The 17,597-nt window shown below is 31.2% G+C and overlaps 1 long non-coding RNA gene across 1 annotated transcript; it reads left to right on the forward strand.

Moving 5' to 3' along the window:
- The first annotated feature begins 5,551 nt into the window (after positions 1 to 5,551).
- LOC127621441 (uncharacterized) lies at positions 5,552 to 15,417 on the forward strand. Its single transcript, XR_007967854.1, has 5 exons — positions 5,552 to 5,698; positions 8,313 to 8,434; positions 9,402 to 9,539; positions 10,878 to 11,008; positions 14,589 to 15,417. It is a non-coding gene; the product is annotated as an uncharacterized LOC127621441 (long non-coding RNA).
- The last annotated feature ends 2,180 nt before the right edge of the window (positions 15,418 to 17,597 follow it).

The following is a 17,597-nucleotide window of genomic DNA, read 5'->3' on the forward strand; positions in this document are numbered from 1 at the left end:
TTACATAATATAATATAAAATAACACAACATAACATTACATAATATAATATAAAATAACACAAAATAACATTACATAATATAACATAAAATAACACAACATAACATTACATAATATAACATAATATAATATAAAATAACATAATATAATAAATAACATAAAATAACACAACATAACATAAAATAACACAATATAATAAATAACATAAAATAACACAACATAACATTACATAATATAATATAAAATAACACAACATAACATTACATAATATAATATAAAATAACACAACATAACATTACATAATATAATATAAAATAACACAACATAAAATAACACAACATAACATTACATAATATAATATAAAATAACACAACATAAAATAACACAACATAACATTACATAATATAACATAAAATAACACAACATAACATTACATAATATAATATAAAATAACACAACATAACATTACATAATATAATATAAAATAACACAACATAACATTACATAATATAATATAAAATAACACAACATAACATTACATAATATAATATAAAATAACACAACATAAAATAACACAACATAACATTACATAATATAATATAAAATAACACAACATAAAATAACACAACATAACATTACATAATATAACATAAAATAACACAACATAACATTACATAATATAATATAAAATAACACAACATAAAATAACACAACATAACATTACATAATATAATATAAAATAACACAACATAAAATAACACAACATAACATTACATAATATAACATAAAATAACACAACATAACATTACATAATATAATATAAACATAAACACAACATAACATTACATAATATAATATAAAATAACACAACATAAAATAACACAACATAACATTACATAATATAATATAAAATAACACAACATAACATTACATAATATAATATAAAATAACACAACATAAAATAACACAACATAACATTACATAATATAATATAAAATAACACAACATAAAATAACACAACATAACATTACATAATATAACATAAAATAACACAACATAACATTACATAATATAATATAAAATAACACAACATAACATTACATAATATAATATAAAATAACACAACATAAAATAACACAACATAACATTACATAATATAATATAAAATAACACAACATAACATTACATAATATAACATAAAATAACACAACATAACATTACATAATATAATATAAAATAACACAACATAAAATAACACAACATAACATTACATAATATAATATAAAATAACACAACATAACATTACATAATATAACATAAAATAACACAACATAACATTACATAATATAATATAAAATAATATAATAAATAACATAAAATAACACAACATAACATTACATAATATAACATAAAATAACACAACATAACATTACATAATATAATATAAAATAACACAACATAACATTACATAATATAATATAAAATAACACAACATAAAATAACACAACATAACATTACATAATATAATATAAAATAACACAACATAACATTACATAATATAACATAAAATAACACAACATAACATTACATAATATAATATAAAATAACACAACATAACATTACATAATATAACATAAAATAACACAACATAACATTACATAATATAATATAAAATAACACAACATAACATTACATAATATAATATAAAATAACACAACATAACATTACATAATATAATATAAAATAACACAACATAACATTACATAATATAATATAAAATAACACAACATAAAATAACACAACATAACATTACATAATATAACATAAAATAACACAACATAACATTACATAATATAATATAAAATAACACAACATAACATTACATAATATAATATAAAATAACACAACATAACATTACATAATATAATATAAAATAACACAACATAACATTACATAATATAATATAAAATAACACAACATAAAATAACACAACATAACATTACATAATATAACATAAAATAACACAACATAACATTACATAATATAATATAAAATAACACAACATAACATTACATAATATAATATAAAATAACACAACATAACATTACATAATATAACATAATATAATATAAAATAACATAATATAATAAATAACATAAAATAACACAACATAACATTACATAATATAATATAAAATAACACAACATAACATTACATAATATAATATAAAATAACACAACATAACATTACATAATATAATATAAAATAACACAACATAACATTACATAATATAATATAAAATAACACAACATAACATTACATAATATAATATAAAATAACACAACATAACATTACATAATATAATATAAAATAACACAACATAACATTACATAATATAATATAAAATAACACAACATAACATTACATAATATAATATAAAATAACACAACATAACATTACATAATATAATATAAAATAACACAACATAACATTACATAATATAATATAAAATAACACAACATAACATTACATAATATAATATAAAATAACACAACATAACATTACATAATATAATATAAAATAACACAACATAACATTACATAATATAATATAAAATAACACAACATAACATTACATAATATAATATAAAATAACACAACATAACATTACATAATATAATATAAAATAACACAACATAACATTACATAATATAATATAAAATAACACAACATAACATTACATAATATAATATAAAATAACACAACATAACATTACATAATATAATATAAAATAACACAACATAACATTACATAATATAATATAAAATAACACAACATAACATTACATAATATAATATAAAATAACACAACATAACATTACATAATATAATATAAAATAACACAACATAACATTACATAATATAATATAAAATAACACAACATAAAATAACACAACATAACATTACATAATATAACATAAAATAACACAACATAACATTACATAATATAATATAAAATAACACAACATAACATTACATAATATAACATAAAATAACACAACATAACATTACATAATATAATATAAAATAACACAACATAACATTACATAATATAACATAAAATAACACAACATAACATTACATAATATAATATAAAATAACACAACATAACATTACATAATATAATATAAAATAACACAACATAACATTACATAATATAACATAAAATAACATAACATAACATTACATAATATAATATAAAATAACACAACATAACATTACATAATATAACATAAAATAACACAACATAACATTACATAATATAATATAAAATAACACAACATAACATTACATAATATAATATAAAATAACACAACATAACATTACATAATATAATATAAAATAACACAACATAACATTACATAATATAATATAAAATACACAACATAACATACATAATATAATATAAAATACAACATAACATACATAATATAATATAAAATAACACAACATAACATTACATAATATAACATAAAATAACACAACATAACATTACATAATATAAATATAACATAACATACATAATATAACATAAAATAACACAACATAACATACATAATATAATATAAACATAACATACAATATAAATATAACACAACATAACATTACATAATATAACATAAAATAACACAACATAACATTACATAATATAATATAAAATAACACAACATAACATTACATAATATAATATAAAATAACACAACATAACATTACATAATATAATATAATATAATATAAATATAACATAATATAATATAAATATAACACAACATAACATTACATAATATAATATAAAATAACACAACATAACATTACATAATATAATATAAAATAACACAACATAACATTACATAATATAATATAAAATAACACAACATAACATTACATAATATAATATAAAATAACACAACATAACATTACATAATATAATATAAAATAACACAACATAACATTACATAATATAATATAAAATAACACAACATAACATTACATAATATAATATAAAATAACACAACATAACATTACATAATATAATATAAAATAACACAACATAACATTACATAATATAATATAAAATAACACAACATAACATTACATAATATAATATAAAATAATATAATAAATAACATAAAATAACACAACATAACACAACATAACATAAAATAACATAATATAATAAATAACATAACATAAAATAACACAACATAACATTACATAATATAATATAAAATAACATAATATAATATAAAATACCATAATATAATAAATAACATAACATAAAATAACATAATATAATAAATAACATAACATAAAATAACACAACATATCATTACATAATATAATATAAAATAACATAATATAATAAATAACATAATATAACACAACATAAAATAACATAATATAACATAAAATATAAATATAACACAGCATAACATAACGTAATATATTATAACATAATATAACATAACATAACATTATAAATATAACACAACATTAAAAAAAAAAAGCTTCAACTTTATTGTCATTGTGCAGAGTACAGGTACAGAGCCAATGAAACGCAGTTGTTTTCACATATCCCAACTAGCTGGGGTCAGAGCGCAGGGTCAGCCATGAAACAGCACCCCTGGAGCAGATCAAGGGCCCAACAGTGGTATCTTGGCAGTACTGGGGCTTGAATCTCGACCTTTCGGTCAGTAACCCAGAGCCTCAACCGCTTTCCCCCACTGATCCACCATAAATAACATATTTAACATAACATAACATAATAAATATAACATAACATAAATTAACATTATAAATATAACATAACATAACATTATAAACATAACATAACAATAACATTATAAATATAACATTATAAACATAACATAAAATAACATTATAAATATAACATAAAATAACATAACATAAATATAACATAACATAATAAATATATTATAACATATAATAACATAACATCATATAATGTAATATAATGTATATATAATATAACATAACAATATAATATAATATATAACATAACGTAATATAATATAACACCATAAAATATAACATAATATATGAAAATATAATATATTATAAGAAAATATAATATAATAGTAATAAATCAATAAAGAAGCTTACAGTTGGTAAAACTAATATATATATTTGTATTCGCAGTTGGCAAGGGAAGGCAATTTCATGATGTTTTATTGTTAAAATACATTTTATACATACCCAGTAGTTTTAAAAGTTCTTTAGAAAATGTTAAAATCTATTTGAAATATAAATGTTCAAATCTCAATTAAATCCTATACTTTACAATATGATTTAAAAAGGAAGCTTATTTTAATTAAATTAAATGTAATTTTACTTTAAGAATTAAGAGAAACATGAAAGGAAAAAGATGATGTTTAAAAAGATGAGTTTTAATCATGAAAACAGGCATATCATAGGACAGCTCTGTGTGCCGAAGGACCCAATACACTGCTGCTGCGCATGCGCTAACCCAGACGCACCATTCAAAACAATCACATTTAACTTAATTTAGCTTTAAAATCAAACAATTTTACATCTTATGTATCAAACAAACATTCAAATTGAAACTTAACACAGGTTAAACATTCATCTTTAATCTACTGTGTACTGGGAAACAGAGCAGGTAAGAGTTTAATAGGGTTTGATCTGTTTAAATGTCATCAGATGATGCAGCTTATCAAAACAATGAGTCAAGCGAGGTACAGTGACTCATTTTACCATAGAAAAGGGTTGATTTGAAGGAGTGATTTTACCATAGTAAAGGGGCGATTTTACCATTGTAAAGGGGTGTTTTGCCATAGTAAAGGGGTGATTTGAAGTGGTGATTTCACCATTGTAAAGGGGTGATTTCACCATAGTAAAGGGGCAATTTTACCATTGTAAAGGGTTGATTTGAAGGGGTGATTTCACCATAGTAAAGAGGTGATTTCACCATAGTAAAGGGGCAATTTTACCATTGTAAAGGGTTGATTTGAAGGGGTGATTTTACCATAGTAAAGGGTGATTTCACCATAGTAAAGGGCGATTTTACCATTGTAAAGGGTGATTTCACCATAGTAAAGGGCAATTTTACCATTGTAAAGGGTTGATTTGAAGGGGTGATTTTACCATAGTAAAGGGGTGATTTCACCATAGTAAAGAGGTGATTTCACCATAGTAAAGGGGCAATTTTACCATTGTAAAGGGTTGATTTGAAGGGGTGATTTTACCATAGTAAAGGGGTGATTTCACCATAGTAAAGGGGCGATTTTACCATTGTAAAGGGGTGATTTCACCATAGTAAAGGGGAAATTTTACCATTGTAAAGGGTTGATTTGAAGGGGTGATTTCACCATAGTAAAGAGGTGATTTCACCATAGTAAAGGGGCAATTTTACCATTGTAAAGGGTTGATTTGAAGGGGTGATTTTACCATAGTAAAGGGGTGATTTCACCATAGTAAAGGGGCGATTTTACCATTGTAAAGGGGTGATTTCACCATAGTAAAGGGGCAATTTTACCATTGTAAAGGGTTGATTTGAAGGGGTGATTTTACCATAGTAAAGGGGTGATTTCACCATAGTAAAGGGGTGATTTCACCATAGTAAAGAGGTGATTTCACCATAGTAAAGGGGCAATTTTACCATTGTAAAGGGTTGATTTGAAGGGGTGATTTTACCATAGTAAAGGGGTGATTTCACCATTGTAAAGGGGTGATTTCACCATAGTAAAGAGGTGATTTCACCATAGTAAAGGGGCAATTGTACCATTGTAAAGGGTTGATTTGAAGGGGTGATTTTACCATAGTAAAGGGGTGATTTCACCATAGTAAAGGGGTGATTTCACCATAGTAAAGAGGTGATTTCACCATAGTAAAGGGGCAATTTTACCATTGTAAAGGGTTGATTTGAAGGGGTGATTTTACCATAGTAAAGGGGTGATTTCACCATAGTAAAGAGGTGATTTCACCATAGTAAAGGGGCAATTTTACCATTGTAAAGGGTTGATTTGAAGGGGTGATTTTACCATAGTAAAGGGGTGTTTTACCATAGTAAAGGGGCGATTTTACCATTGTAAAGGGGTGTTTTGCCATAGTAAAGGGGTGATTTGAAGTGGTGATTTCACCATTGTAAAGGGGTGATTTCACCATAGTAAAGAGGTGATTTCACCATAGTAAAGGGGCAATTTTACCATTGTAAAGGGTTGATTTGAAGGGGTGATTTTACCATAGTAAAGGGGTGATTTCACCATAGTAAAGGGGCGATTTTACCATTGTAAAGGGGCAATTTTACCATTGTAAAGGGTTGATTTGAAGGGGTGATTTTACCATAGTAAAGGGGTGTTTTACCATAGTAAAGGGGTGATTTCACCATAGTAAAGAGGAGATTTCACCATAGTAAAGGGGCGATTTTACCATTGTAAAGGGTTGACTTAAAGGGGTAAGTTTACCATAGTAAAGGGGTGTTTTACCATAGTAAAGGGGTGATTTCACCATAGTAATGGGGCAATTTTACCATTGTAAAGGGTTGATTTGAAGGGGTGATTTTACCATAGTAAAGGGGTGAATTCGCCATAGTAAAGGAGTGATTTCACCAGAGTAAAGGGGCGATTTTACCATTGTAAAGGGTTGATTTAAAGGGGTAATTTTACCATAGTAAAGGGGTGATTTTACCATTTGTCATAGTAAAAGGGTGATTTTACCGTAATAAATTGGTTATTTTACTATAGTATATGGGTGTTGTCTGGCACAACATGAAGGGGAATGAACAGCAATATGATTAAAGTCTCCAATATTCAATTGTGTATATCTATACATATTTACATAGACCTCTATATGCAGATATGTATTTTCAGTTCATGTTTAAGGCAACTGAATTTAATACAATTATCCACACTCTTTAGATAATCCTATTTGTAGTTTTGTACATTACTTTAGTCTCTTTAGTGTCCAGTTTATTATTATTACAATGAATTATTTATTTGTTTACTGGTACTTTTGGTCGAATGTTGGCACTATAAATGAATTCAAACAAGCTATTATTTTGCCTTTAGTTTAAATAATTATAGTCAAAGTCCTGTAGTTCATAACTAGTCTTGTCTAGTAAATAATGAAGAAACACATTTTTAATATGACGGTAATAATGTGTGGTGAATATATATAATGATATTAGTTAGTATTACTTTAGTAGAAACAGGCTGTATAAAGTTTTATAGTTTTTTTCCCTCAGTAAACAAATGCCTTTATTTCTGTTTATACAGGCTGGATGTGTGATGGACTTATACTGCAGTGTGAGTGATTATCAGTATGATGTGATCAGACAACAAGAGAGACATTATTACCTGTTGACAGAACTACAGACACTGGTGAAGGACCTGCCCAGGTACACACAATACATCCAAAAATTGTCACTTGCAGATTGTATTTCCTCCTACGGAAGCCGTGAACCACATTGTGAAAAATGTTAAGTAGCACGTAAAAACGCTCGTAAATTAACTAGAGCCATGTACCGCTCTTAAACCCATTAAGTGCAACTACACGTATTGTTCTTGCATCTTTTACAGTTTATCAGATTCAAAGGGACATTTAATCAATTATATTAATATATTTTGATCGTTGGAAAGCCACTACACGGTTTCAGAGGATAAAAAAGTGTTGAAAAATGTAATCGATATCAATAGGCAGTCTGTGCATGCGACGTGATGGGTCTAAAGATAGATCTAAATTTACATGACATATAGTACATGTACTGTGTAACGTTTTATTGGGCTTCTTTAAAAAGCATAATTATAATGGCAACAGAAAGAAATGCTCTTATTGAACAGATTTGCTAAGAAGACATATGTGAGTAATGAGACTCAAAATAAATAATTAAAACATGGTTAATAAAGGAGGGTGAGAGTGTGCAATCAGTGATTCATTCTTCCTCCTCCTCTTCTTCCTCCCTCTAATGGATGATTCAAATAGTCTAATAGTTTAGGAGACTTTAATCTCGTAATGCTACGACTATATTCTCGAAATTGTAACTTTATTCTCAAAATATTCTAACTTAATCTCGTAATGCTACGACTATAGTCTCGAAATGTTAACTTTATTATTGAAATATTATGATTTTAATCTCGTAATGCTACGACTATAGTCCAAAAATTGTAACTTTATTCTCAAAATATTATGACATTAATCTCGTGAATATCAGCATTATATCTGCCACCTGCCACTGTCTCTTCAGTATAATAGTATCAGGCATTGAAAACCCCCATTTCAGTAAACCAGTACTCATAATCAAAACTTAAAATGAATATTGTATGTGTAATTTGTATTAATCCATTGATATGTGTGTTTTGTTTCAGTTTGTTTCAGCAGCATCTGTCATGTACACTCAGTGATCTGGCACAGGCGCTCATGGACGGGACGGTGTATGAAATTGTTAAAGGGCTGCTGGAAAAACCTCTATAACCAGAGATAGAAACTGCACAGCCAACACAGAGGTGTGTGTGTGTGTGTGTGTGTGTGTGTGTGTGTGTGTGTGTGTGTGTGTGTGTGTGTGTGTGTGTGTGTGTGTGTGTGTGTGTGTGTGTGTGTGTGTGTGTGTGTGTGTGTGGAGTAGAGTAGACAGAGTACTGTTATTAAACCTTTAAGCTCAGATGAGCCCATCTTCAAAATATTAATACTACAGTAGACCAACTCAAAATAGGTTTTGTTTGAAAGTTTAGAAGCTCTACTTTTTAATGCATGTAGACATTATGACCAAAACTGAACAATGCTTTGAAATTTGTAGACAAATCAGAAGTGTTACATTTTGATTATTTATTAAAAAAAATTGCACTGTTATTGCAATTAAATTCCATATTATTGCAATCGGTAAAAACATCAGACTCATCAAATATTCATGTGTCATATGTTGTTGGAAAGCTCTCAAAGAGTAAAATACAAACAGACTATTTGTTTTACTCACAGATTAAAATATAGTGAGTAACAGCTAAATATATGTCTTTGACAATTATGTTAGTGTTGCTTATATGCAGCATTTTCACTTATAACTTCACGAAGAATAAAAAGAACATACAATATGACATATCATTATTGTGAGTCAGTGATTATCTTTCAATCGAGTCCACACACAAGATAATCAGATGTATAGATCATTAGATAATCCACATGAAGCACAATGTTACATATGACCACCAGGAGATGGCGCCAAATACACGACACAGACTCAATGATGACTCAAATGACACAGAATGAAACTCATTCTGTGAAATCTCATGACTAAAATCATGTCTGCATGCTCTGCAAACCTTTAGTCATTGTTGTGTTTGCATGTGTAATTAGTTCTTATGTACAATTATTATCTTTTATTTGTTTGGAGATGTTTTTGGACACGATGATCAATTATATTTGTAATGTTGTTACTTTTGGTTGCATTGTCATATCAACACAAACATTTTCTCATATCTTGTTGGCATGGTTAGGAACAATACAAAAGCCTCTTTATTTACACCCAGAAGTCAAATAAATAAAAAAGGAAAATATATAAGATTCCAAACACTTGACATGGTTTGAGTGATTGGATTATGAAACGTTTTGGACCCTGTTTAACACATTTCACTTGTAATGACCTGAAACGGATGACCAGGTGCGAACAGGTTTTCTGTCTCAGCACTTGGTTCGAAAGCACAAACAGGCTCTATAGACATGCAAGTCTCCTAATTTGACCGTCCTGAATTCTAACCAGCATGCAGAAACTGAGGTAAGACAGTTGGTCTGTGTGGTTTTATTGTCACTTCAAACACTGTCAAACACAAACTTCCTGTCACTCGTTTCAGGCTCTGGATCAGTGAGTAAAAGACGAGCAGTGGACAATGGATGAGAGGATCGTAGCTGAAATGGATCAGAAAGTTCTCGACCAGCGGAACATGCTGGAGTACCTGGATTTTACATCACCATCAACCCACAGGTTTCTCTCTCTCTCTCTCTCTCTCTCTCTCTCTAAAGCCCACACTCATGGCTGTTTTTTTGGTAGTTGTGGCTGTTTGTACTGCATGTCCCTTGCAATAAATTAAACATGGCTTTACTACTGTGATACTGCAGTAACATAGTAACTACCAAATTGTTTTTCTTATTATAGTTTTGTTTTGTCCTGTATTATGAGTAAGTTCACTATGAATATCATGGTTAAAATATGGTTTCTATAATAAAATCCTGGTAAGTTTAGTGCTTACTATGGTTTTACTACAAATACTGTAGTTCAGCTGTACAGTTGAAGTCATTAAAACTCATTTTATATCCATTCCACAGATTTCATATTAGCAAACTATAGTTTTGGCGAGTTGTTTAGGACGTCTACTTTGTGCATGAAACGAGTCATTTTCCATCAATTGCTTACAGACCGATTGTGTCACTTTTAATAGACTATATCATAATTCCAGGGGGTCAGAAATTTACAGACCGATTGTGTCACTTTTAATAGACTATATCACAATTCCAGTGGGTCAGAAATTTACAGACCGATTGTGTCACTTTTAATAGACTATATCATAATTCCAGTGGATCAGAAATTTACAGACCGATTGTGTCACTTTTAATAGACTATATCATAATTCCAGTGGGTCAGAAATTTACAGACCGATTGTGTCACTTTTAATAGACTATATCATAATTCCAGTGGATCAGAAATTTACAGACCGATTGTGTCACTTTTAATAGACTATATCATAATTCCAGTGGGTCAGAAATTTACAGACCGATTGTGTCACTTTTAATAGACTATATCATAATATCAGTGGGTCAGAAATTTACAGACCGATTGTGTCACTTTTAATAGACTATATCATAATTCCAGTGGGTCAGAAATTTACAGACCGATTGTGTCACTTTTAATAGACTATATCACAATTCCAGTGGGTCAGAAATTTACAGACCAATTGTGTCACTTTTAATAGACTATATCATAATTCCAGTGGATCAGAAGTTTACAGACCGATTCTGTCACTTTTAATAGACTATATCATAATTCCAGTGGGTCAGAAATTTACAGACCGATTGTGTCACTTTTAATAGACTATATCATAATTCCAGTGGGTCAGAAATTTACAGACCGATTGTGTCACTTTTAATAGACTATATCATAATTCCAGTGGATCAGAAGTTTACAGACTGATTGTGTCACTTTTAATAGACTATATCATAATTCCAGTGGATCAGAAGTTTACAGACCGATTGTGTCACTTTTAATAGACTATATCATAATTCCAGTGGGTCAGAAATTTACAGACCGATTGTGTCACTTTTAATAGACTATAAGCACAATTCCAGTAGGTCAGAAGTTTACAGACCGATTGTGTCACTTTTAATAGACTATATCATAATTCCAGTGGATCAGAAGTTTACAGACCGATTCTGTCACTTTTAATAGACTATATCATAATTCCAGTGGGTCAGAAATTTACAGACCGATTGTGTCACTTTTAATAGACTATATCATAATTCCAGTGGATCAGAAGTTTACAGACCGATTGTGTCACTTTTAATAGACTATATCATAATTCCAGTGGGTCAGAAATTTACAGACCGATTGTGTCACTTTTAATAGACTATATCATAATTCCAGTGGATCAGAAGTTTACAGACCGATTCTGTCACTTTTAATAGACTATATCATAATTCCAGTGGGTCAGAAATTTACAGACCGATTGTGTCACTTTTAATAGACTATAACATAATTCCAGTGGGTCAGAAATTTACAGACCGATTGTGTCACTTTTAATAGACTATATCATAATTCCAGTGGATCAGAAGTTTACAGACCGATTGTGTCACTTTTAATAGACTATATCATAATTCCAGTGGATCAGAAGTTTACAGACCGATTGTGTCACTTTTAATAGACTATATCATTATTCCAGTGGGTCAGAAATTTACAGACCGATTGTGTCACTTTTAATAGACTATAAGCACAATTCCAGTAGGTCAGAAGTTTACAGACCGATTGTGTCACTTTTAATAGACTATATCATAATTCCAGTGGATCAGAAGTTTACAGACCGATTCTGTCACTTTTAATAGACTATATCATAATTCCAGTGGGTCAGAAATTTACAGACCGATTGTGTCACTTTTAATAGACTATAAGCACAATTCCAGTAGGTCAGAAGTTTACAGACCGATTGTGTCACTTTTAATAGACTATATCATAATTCCAGTGGGTCAGAAATTTACAGACCGATTGTGTCACTTTTAATAGACTATAAGCACAATTCCAGTAGGTCAGAAGTTTACAGACCGATTGTGTCACTTTTAATAGACTATAAGCACAATTCCAGTAGGTCAGAAGTTTACAGACCGATTGTGTCACTTTTAATAGACTATAAGCACAATTCCAGTAGGTCAGAAGTTTACAGACCGATTGTGTCACTTTTAATAGACTATAAGCACAATTCCAGTAGGTCAGAAGTTTACAGACCGATTGTGTCACTTTTAATAGACTATATCATAATTCCAGTGGGTCAGAAATTTACAGACCGATTGTGTCACTTTTAATAGACTATAAGCACAATTTCAGTAGGTCAGAATTTTACATACCCTAAGTTAACTGTTCCTTTAATCGGCTTGGAAAATTCCAGATGTCAAGCCTTTAGGCAATTAGCCCATTAGCTTCTGATAGGAGGTGTAATGAATTGTAGGTGTACCTGTGGATGTATTTTAAGGCCTAACGTCAAACTCAGTGTCTCTTTGCTTGACATCATGAGGAAATCAAAAGAAATCAGCCAAGACCTCAGAAAACAATTGTGGACCTCCACAAGTCCGGTTCATCCTTGGGAGCAATTTCCAAATGCCTGAAGGTGCCACGTTCATCTGTACAAACAACAGTATGCAAGTATAAACACCATGTGACCACACAATCATCATACCGCTCAGGAAGGAGATGCATTCTGTCTCCTAGAGATGAATGTAGTTTGTGTGAAAAGTGCAAATCAATCCCAGAACAACAGCAAAGGCCCTTGTGAAGATGCTGGAGGAAACAGGTAGACGAGTATCTAGATCCACAGCAAAACCAGTCCTATATGGACATCACCTGAAAGGCTGCTCAGCAAGGGAGAAGCCGCTGCTCCAAAACCACCATAAAAAAGCCAGAATACAGTTTGCAAGAGCACATGGGGACAAAGATCTCACTTTTGGGGAAATGTCGTCTGGTCTGATGACACTATTGAACTTTGGCCATAATGACCATCGTTATGTTTGGAGGAAAAAGGGTGACGCTTGCAAGCCGAAGAACACCATTCCAACCATGAAGCATGGGGGTGCAGCATCATTTTATTGTGAGGGGACACCAAACTGTCCTTTTCAGAGGTTCCGTACTCAAGTGTTAGTTTTCTTCTCACAAATAAAGCAACATTCTGAAGGGAAAACATTAGTATATACACTGCAGCAGTATATAATGCATCCTATCATGATCAAGATTTCTGTTGGTGTGTTGCTGACAGTCGCCGTGAGTGTGAATGAGCTTAAATCTGTTTGTTCTGTTGTGTCTCTCACAGGAAGTGATGATGCAGATGAATGTTCTGGAACTGATACTGAAGCTGCAACAGAAGGAATAGAAAGTCTACCTAAGAATAGAAGAATGCAACGATTTGCACTCAAATTAGTTCTGCTCGTGTTTCATGAATAAGGCCAATTGCTGTGGATGTTGTCCTGCAGGAGGATGTTTTTTTTTAGTTTTTGGACATTTAAAAGCAATGATGATGTGTTGAAAAGGTCTATAAAATGACCATGGATGAGACGGAAGACTTGTGCCCACTTGAACTTTTATTTTGATGCTAAATATTGTTTTGTAAATAACCGTCTGTTATGATTCCAGAAGCTAGTGAACACTGTATTTAAATATGACATTCTGTGTTTGTAGTCTTATTATGTGGATGGTATTTGCATCATTATATCATGTGTTTTTTCTTCCCAAACGTTGACCTTTGACCTCTGCTGGCTACATTCGTTTGATGAAATACTGGACTTATATTTGCATTATTGCTGTCATTCAGCACTTACCTCAGTAACATTAATAACCATGTCATATAAGTTTACATTTCCAGGAATGGTAGCTGAGAATAATATTTTTTATTTTAAACAATGAGTTCATTTCTGAGTGTGTTCATTATATCAATAAGAATGCTGTGTTTTGTCAACCTTATAGGAGTGTAGCTTAAGTATAATTGTATTAATATTTATATATTATGTAAGTATATTACTAATTAGATGCTTGAATACTTAATCAGGTCCACTTGTGTGCCATCAGTGTTGTGAATGAGATCTCATCTACTTCACATTTCAAAGCGGGTGTGCAAAACCAAAATTTGTGCCCCATGTATTTGACAAGCGTGGGGGTGTCATCCAGTATAAGCGTTGGGGGTCATCCAGTATAAGCGTTGGGGGAGGGTGTCATCCAGTATAAGCGTGGGGGTGTTATCCATTATAAGCGTTGGGGGCGTGGGGGTGTCATCCAGTAAAAGCTTTGGGGGAGGGTGTCATCCAGTAAAAGCGTTGGGGGGTATTCATTAAGTATAAGCGTTGGGGGTGTCATCCAGTACAAGCGTTGGGGGTGTTCATTAAGTATAAGCGTTGGGGGTGTCATCCAGTACAAGCATTGGGGGGTGTCATCCAGTATAAGCGTTGAGGGGTGTTCATCCAGTATAAGCGTTGGGGGAGAGGGGGTGTTATCCATTATAAGCGTTGGGGGCATGGGGGGGGGTGTCATCCAGTAAAAACTTTGGGGGGGGGAGGGTGTCATCCAGTAAAAGCGTTGGGGGGTGTTCGAGGAGGCAAATTGCACCATCTTTATTGAGCCATTGGTGCACCTATGCATTGCATACCTTGCATATATGTATTTTGTTGGTTAGTAAGGGGTTTACTCTCTTTTGTAAACCAGACACACCACTTCAGCTGTATTGATCTTCTCAACTTGAAGTTACAGATAGATGGAGGAAAATATCCATTCAATTCCCTCTGTTAAAATAAGTCAATTAAGTTCAGGTATTTTCTCAAAATGCCCAAATTATTTCTTACAGGTAAGCTTAAAAACGATGAGTCTCGTAAAATTATGTTATTCACTCTCACTGTTCTATCAGTCACTTAATGATTCACCTGTTGTCTGTATACAACACTAGAACTCTAAAAGGTGATTGGCTCTTTTGCCAGTAAGGCGGGACTTACTTTCTACATCTGTTGACCGTTGGCTGCCGCCTGGCATTCCAATTTCTCCCATCTCTGCTAAATAATCACGAATCGGACTCATTTCAATAGAGCAGTTCATTTGAGTCGATTTATTAATTCATTAAAAATAATTAGGACCTTGTGAAGATGCTGGAGGAAACAGGTAGATGAGTATCTATATCCACAGCTAAACAAGTCCTATATGGACATCACCTGAAAGGCTCAGCAAGGAAGAAGCCGCTGCTCCAAAAACACCATTAAAAAGCCAGACTACAGTTTGCAAGTGATATCTCTGAACACTGCTGTGTGCGTCTCTCTCTCTCATACTGGCGTACCCGGCTCCTCTTTATCCCTCTCCTGGCTGATTGGGCTAATTTAGCACTGGGCGTCTATCGTTATGGCCCAGCCGAGCCCTCCTCCTCTCACGCACCCCCATCGCCCGATTCAGGCCAGGTAAACTTCCGGCATTACTTGCTAACAAACGAACAAAACACAACATAAAACTGCTTTCCAGCACAAAACAAAAGCGCACATACAAACACTGCTGCGTACATCTTTCTCTCGAACTGGCGTCCCCGGCTGCTCTTTATCCCTCTCCCGGCTGATTTAGCAACGGGTGTCTATCGTTGCGGCCCGGCCAAGCCCTCCTCCTCGTCACACACCCCCAACGCCCGATTCAAGCCGGGGAAACCTCCGGCATTGCGAACAAACGAACAAAACACAACATAAAACTGCTTTCCGTCTCTCTCTTTCTCTCTGCCGTCCCCGGCTCCTCCTTTTATCTCTCTCCCGCTGATTGGGCAACTCAGCCCTGATCGTGAATCCCCTCTGGGTGATGGGGCATTCATTAAGTAGGTGACAAATATACAAAAACGCTGGGTCCAAACTAGTGTAATGATTGGCAGACAGATAGTTTGTAGAGGATGGAAGTCAACTGGTGTTCCCTCATTTCAAGAATGGGATGACTTGGGTAGGGTGGCGGCATTTGAAAAGATGGCATATAAACAGCTTGGCAAATTTAGACATGTATGGTATGTAGTGGGACGGGCGTTTGGCCTGTCTGGAGGGCTCTCAGTGAGGACAATGTGGAGAGAAACAGAAATGTGGTTTTAATTGTAAATTCTATGTGGAATTATTTGTTTTTGATTTTTCGCTTGTGGTGCCCCCTGCTGGAAATTGACCTTACGTGGCTGCAGTGGGTCCTGATCTGTCCAGATCGCGATGTCATCGCTTTAGTTCAGCCGTGAGATGGCATTGACATTGCATTTAATGCCAGGCAACTCTGACTTTGTTTAAACTGTTCCCAGGAGTGTTTACACAACGTCCTCCATTTTAAAGCATGT

The sequence above is a fragment of the Xyrauchen texanus genome, chromosome 27, assembly GCF_025860055.1.
Source record: "Xyrauchen texanus isolate HMW12.3.18 chromosome 27, RBS_HiC_50CHRs, whole genome shotgun sequence".
Classification (NCBI taxonomy): Eukaryota; Metazoa; Chordata; class Actinopteri; order Cypriniformes; family Catostomidae; genus Xyrauchen; species Xyrauchen texanus.